This window comes from Saccostrea cucullata, unplaced genomic scaffold (assembly GCF_032062105.1).
Source record: "Saccostrea cucullata isolate Sc308-1 unplaced genomic scaffold, CSIRO_AGI_Scuc_v1 ctg1114, whole genome shotgun sequence".
In the NCBI taxonomy this organism is placed as follows: Eukaryota; Metazoa; Mollusca; class Bivalvia; order Ostreida; family Ostreidae; genus Saccostrea; species Saccostrea cuccullata.
The window spans coordinates 121,063-127,560 of NW_026927494.1; the positions used below are offsets into that span (position 1 = coordinate 121,063).

General features: G+C 32.1%; 1 pseudogene; it reads left to right on the forward strand.

The window, feature by feature from the left end:
• The first annotated feature begins 2,041 nt into the window (after window positions 1-2,041).
• On the forward strand, window positions 2,042-6,027 carry LOC134274653 (uncharacterized; annotated as a pseudogene).
• The last annotated feature ends 471 nt before the right edge of the window (window positions 6,028-6,498 follow it).

Consider the following 6,498-nt stretch of genomic DNA (forward strand, 5'->3'; position numbering starts at 1 on the left):
ACAAATTACTTAAGTCTATAAAATTAAAAAAAAAAAAGAAACTTGTTGTTACATTCCAATAGTTGTACAAAGGGGCATAACTTGTGTAAATTTATTGAATTACATTTTTTTTTACCATTTACGAGTTGTGAGTTCATATAACTACTGACTTATGAATGAAAATTAATTTTAACAACATACATACATTCAGAGTGGTCAGAACTAATGAATTGAGGGAGATAGAGCCTTTCCATACTGATACCTCGACACAATTCGCTGTGAGTACAAAGTCTGTGGGTTGGAGGGTTTGGTCCACACTACCCCCCCCCCCCTTCCAGTTTGCATGTGACGCTGCTGGTCCCCTCTAGTGACTCAATGAGCAGATCCCGCCGTTTCAAGTTTGATGATTCAGTGATGTCAGATGCCTGTAAATATTTATGAAAGACATAATTTAAAGTGAAATTTTTTGCAGGTGTCATTTACACTTTACAAAGTAGCTGCAGATCTGTAGCGTTATAACAGCGAAAACCGTCACGTCTGGAATCATTCTTGCTTAGTTTGATTGTAGAAATAACAGCGTTGACATTTACGACATTTATTAAATTAAATTTGCAAATAAACAGAACACCCAGAAGTTTCGTTGATGAGCTGCCATATTGGAAAATAGCAGAATTCGTATTAAATTTACTCTTTCTAGTTTGTAAGTCCAAACTAACATTTCGCATAGAGGCTGCTACTTGCATTTTTCTTTGCTTGTGCGTGTTATTAACATCCTCTCTAAAGAGAACAACTCGGACACGTAGTTGCAGGTGCTGAACAGTGGCTTATATTTTTATTTTTTAGAAAAATGTTTACCAATTATTACCCATTGAATTCAATGAGAGCAAACATACCTTTATTTTCAACAGGGACCAATCTCAAACCAAGTCTTGCATCAAGTGACCTTGTCAACTGTCGCACTTCTGCTGTTAAGTCTCTTTATTAATATTGTAGGTTTTCTAGCCACCCTTTGTATGGAAACAGAAAATAGATCTTTCTCCTCTAAATGTAGAAGTCTACAAACGTCAACTTCATTCCTTATTGATGAAATATAGCATTGTATCAATACTTCAGTCTGTCCTTTTGAATTAAGTTTTACTTTCATACATAAACTACCAAATCAGCACCAGATAAAATCTACCTTTTTTTCAAAAACAACATAATAAAATAACTAAAATCAGTTATCTATTAAGTTTATTTCTTAAAATTGTATATATTTAATTCTTTCAATCAATATGAAGTGATGTTTACAATTGTCAGAAATGCTATGAAAAGTTATAAGTATTAAGAATATAATTTAAAAACTAAAAGTGTTTCGTCAACACAGCAATTTAAGATTGTCTTGAACCTGAATACTTAATACTCATTCTCAGTGAAAAGTATGTAATTTCCACTATTCACTTACTCTCCTGACTGAGCCCTCACTGAATTGACTAAGCTTCTCTGATCTCCAAGGAAGTTGATCTCATTCTGGAATAGATGTTAGGGATCTTACAGAGTCAATACACTCCTATTGTAAGGAACCCTTCCGTCTTCCCACTGCTTTTCTTAGGTCTTTATTGGTGGTAAAGGATGGCTCAGTTACGACGGTGGCTTCACACTTTTACTGCTAGAGGCTGTCTTAACAAGTTCTGATGTCCTGTGTTGGTCTTTTTAAACATTTATCCTACCTACAGGCAGTGGGGATGAACTCGTTGGGTCTGGAAAATCATCGTCACTGTCTGAGCTGATGCAGTGTATTTTGTGGCCAGTAGCTTTTATTGAAAAATATAGTCATCTTACAATAGCTCTCCAAAACAGCAAATTGATTTTTAATACAATAACATCATAAACTAATCTAAAATTTGTTAATATCATAGGAAAATCCAAACATTGAGAAACTCTGTTTAGGTATTGTCATAATGAAAGAAATGTGCATTTCTTCTGTCTAATCTGAATTTCAAAAACAAAACAAAAATTGAATTCAATGTAAATAAAAAGGAAGAGAAAAGAATTCATCTTTTTTACAGAAAGCCATACAAATATGACATGGAATTCCTCTTTTCCCAAACCAGTTACATCGGTACTTTCTAAACTTGCGAGGTAAGAACTTCATTGCTCGGTCACAGATCTTCACCAGTGGGCATGTTTGCAAAGAAATCCGCCTTGGTTTGATCCTGATTTTTGCATCGTATGGCATGTTTTATAAGTTTAAGATACTCTGGGTTGCTTTTTGAACCTTAATTTATAAAATAATTATACAATGTAACTCTTAAGCGTGCGGTGTATAGATGGCTCCTAATCTAGCATAAATTAAGACATGGGTAACCTTTACACATATGTTCAGAGAATGTTGACCAATATGTAGGTCAGTGTGACCCACTTTTGAATATATCAATACTTATTGGCTTAGAATCACAAATCTTTGTCAATTAATGTATCTTGTGTCCTTAGAAATTTTCAGTCAAAATGTAGGTCACCATGACCTACGTATATTATTTTATAGTTACATTTAAATATCTTCAGCTGACTAAGAATCATCAAACTTTGTCAGTTGATGCATATTGGGTCTTAGCATATATTGTATAACTTATCAGAAAAGCGATTCAAGGCCTTTAGACTTTTTTAGGGTTGCCCAATTAAGATCAAATTTGGTACCGTAGTTCAGTAGGCAAAAATACATATTTAGATGCTTAGTTTGGTTCTCTATGTCCCTTGGTTTGGAGCTGGGGTGGTGGGGTAGATTCCTTAACTTTATATAAGAATGCATTGGCAAAGAGAGATAACTGCTGAAGATGTTCCCATTCAGTAAACTGAAGCTACTAGGAGTCCCATGGGATTAATTACCTTTCCTCCTTAAGAAAATCCAGAGCATTATCTTTATCTATCAAATTGAGATTAATTGCCACCTCTGTCTGCAAAAGAAGTTTGTTTTGAAGTTAAATCAATTTGGAATGCCATGAACACTCTGAAATGTGGATTTAAATATAAATGTTTATTATTTATTTTTGTTTGATAGTTATGATTTCATTGAATCCTAAAAAAGAAATAGATTAAAGAAGATTTTTTGATTTACCAGGGTACTTTTTTTTCACTTTTTTCCCTTTTTTTTAAATATATTAATTCAAGAATGTTTTTAATTTTTAATGTAGTTGTATAAAAACCCCATTCTATCATTAATACTGAAAAAGTTCTTATTGTAACTTAAGAAGAAAATGATGAGAGAGGTTCAATTAATCCCTTGGGATTAATTATCTAGCCTGCTGCAGAGAATTTAGTAGGCGTCTCTTTATCTGTCACTTTAAGATTAAGGAAAACCTTTGTCTGCAACTGCTGTTTGTTTGAAGTTTAGGAAGGCCCACACTTTTACGGATCCGGTTCTATTTTACACATCAATGTAAAATTCTTATTTTCACTTTTCTATTGATATAGAATTTTTTAGGTGATTGAAAATGATTTAGCAAGTATATATTTGTTTATTATAGTGTTATTGTACATATGAAGCATTTAATATACATTACTTATGGAAATTAACACTTTACACTCTGTCCATAAGATCTATATGTCATTTAGTACATACAGACACAAAATTCTTAATTGCTGTTATGGATCATTTTCTTTTAAGCAAACTAACCTGAAATCTATTTTTATTGATTAAGAGCCTATATCATCCATTTAATTTTTACTTTTTAAAAATTTTCCATTGAATAATTGAAAAAATTGATATTCCAAAAAAGGGGGTATACGTTTTCAAAAGACTGTTTTGTTAAAATTCTCTGGTCAACCATAATAAAGTAGCTGTTTTTGTTAACATTAGATATAATTCTTAATAGTTTTAAATAAAAAATGGCATCTAAACATTTTTGATTTTGAGAATTAAAGAAATAAAGATATTTTGAGATTTTTTTCCCGAAAGACATGGACAGATTCAACACCAATTTGTTAATGTTTTGCAGTAAAAATTTCAAATATTCTCTTGGCAAATGAATATTTTTGATCTTCATAAGTTTTAACATGAATTTGACGTGATTTGGTGCATAACTAAAAGAAATATTATATCACACGTTTTTATGTTCAATTTTGGCTGTTGAGTTTTTAGAGGTATGTGCGCTGAGATATGTTGTATGAAAATTAACCTGCAAAGATATGTCTCTTATGGATGTTTTAGTAAGTTTAAGACTTGTTCAGGGTATTCAAATTGAAAAATTATCAGTTTGACAGAAAATTCTGAAAGTACGGACCTACCTTAAGGTCAAGCCTTCATGATATTTGCATTCATTGAAGGCTGGCATTTTATATAACACCAGATTCATAATTGTTTAAATATAAATTCAATGTTAAGTTGTTTTTACTGCCTAATGTAAATACAAGAATATTATTTTCATGTTTTTGAATATTCAGGAATTATGTTGAAATTTTAAGAATACAGTTGCTGTTGTTTTTTCTTTATAAATTTATTAATCATTCTGTAAGCTGCACCCTTTTAATTCTACCCCATGGTGGGGCCCTTGCTGACTGGTAAGTTTTCTAGTTTATAAATATTACTGATTAGGTGGAGTGCATTTTTGTTCCCCTACCCTGCATATGGATATTCAGTAACCAAGCTAAGCGACTGCTAAGTTTATTGTTATGATGATCAATGGTGCTCTTTCAAAATTGTGAATGCCATATAGCATCTGGCTTAAAACATGTTATTGAATCAAATTCAGTACACTGTAACTGGAAAGTTGTTGCATAATGCTTAGGTGACCTATAAGGCCCGTGGGCCTCTTGTTTATCTTCTTATCTTAATAAATTTTATTGCATTTCATTTTATTGATTTTTGTTACTTTTCAGTTACAGAATTCTTATTGCTTGTCACTTTGATTCTGATTCATAAAATTATTTTCTCAATTAAAAACTGTTTTTATGTATCTTAACCAATAAAAATTAAATTAAATTTTAACATGATGTAAAATTGTTAGAGAATCTATCATTTTTTTGGTGAAACTTATTTTGATTTCATTTTATATTTAGTTGAATAAGAAATGTATCTCCTGGACAATTTACCCTGAAGCATGCTGAAAAGATGGAGAAAAGATTGAAAATTCAGCGCCTTCGTCAGAGTTTATTTACTTCCAAAAGGCGACGACTGGAACTTAAGTCTTTGAGGGCAATGGAAAACACCACATAGTCTGTATTTGAAGGTATATACAATGATGCTAACTTGTAATTAGTACCAGTTTTAATGTTACCTTACACAGTTGTACAGAACTCTTTTGAAAATGAGTACAATATTAGTTATTCTGTTGCATACAAGCGTCATTGTATCTGCAGGTGATACATACCAGTCAAAGATTGGCATTAAAGAAGATTTAGATCTTGAGGACATTGATGATATGATCTCACTCCGGTATCTTTTCCAAAGTATAGTAGTGAAATTATTTTTGACTTGGAAATTACTGGTCTGGGTAAGATAATTGTATATGCAAATGTAATTTTTACTTATCATTTACTTAGAGTAAGTTTCTATTGAAGTAACCATTTCATTTATTAATTGATACTCCAGAACTTAGTATTATGTTTCTGTCTTTCTTTAATGTCTGACTTTACTTTTCTTTCAGCTCGGACATCTGACATTATTCAGATAGCAGCAATCTCTGGAGACGAGGAATTCAGTTTATATATGACCCCAACGACAGAAATTAGTATTGGAGCTTCTGAGACCACAGGTTTAACTTATGTTGGAGGTGCCCTGAAACCAAGAGGCCAGGCCGTGAGTTGTGTTACTCCCCAGGAAGGACTTTCCCAGTTTCTTAATTTCATCAAGAAATTTTCAAAGCCAACTCTGGTGGGACATAACATTAAGAGTTTTGATTTTCCAGTCTCAGTAAACTAACTATCTAGATATAATTTATATACACAATTCCAGAAAACATTGTTTGGATTCATTGACACATTAAAAGTTGCAAAGAGAACATGGAAAAGACATGAAGTTGAGAACTTCAAGCACGAAACATTGGTCAGAACTTTTCTGTACTTGAAATATGATGCTCATAATGCTTTGGCAGATATACAATCCCTGTAATTACAATTTATCATTGAATGAAATGCTGACTGACGTTTTTCATACCAATTGTTAGATGAAATTTAGAATACAGATATATCACAAAGATATCTGGGTCAAGTTCTTTTTTGGGTATGATCGCACCACTTTTCACAGAGTTATGCCCATTGGACCTAGAAAAATTTCAATTATTTGCAGTTTCTGTTCATTTTCTTCACAACCGTTGCACATACTGAGATGAAATTTAGTATACAGATTAATCAGATGAATATCAAGTTCTGTTCTATGTACTATCATGCCATTCTTGACAGAGTTTTGCCACTTGGGCTTGGAAAAATTCCAATTTGGGGGGAGGGGGGAATAAGTGTTTTACAAACATCTCTTGATATGTTTATGTAGATGACTAGTATAATAGTATAACATCACATGTTAAAAAGTATGGTGTTTAGGTTTTT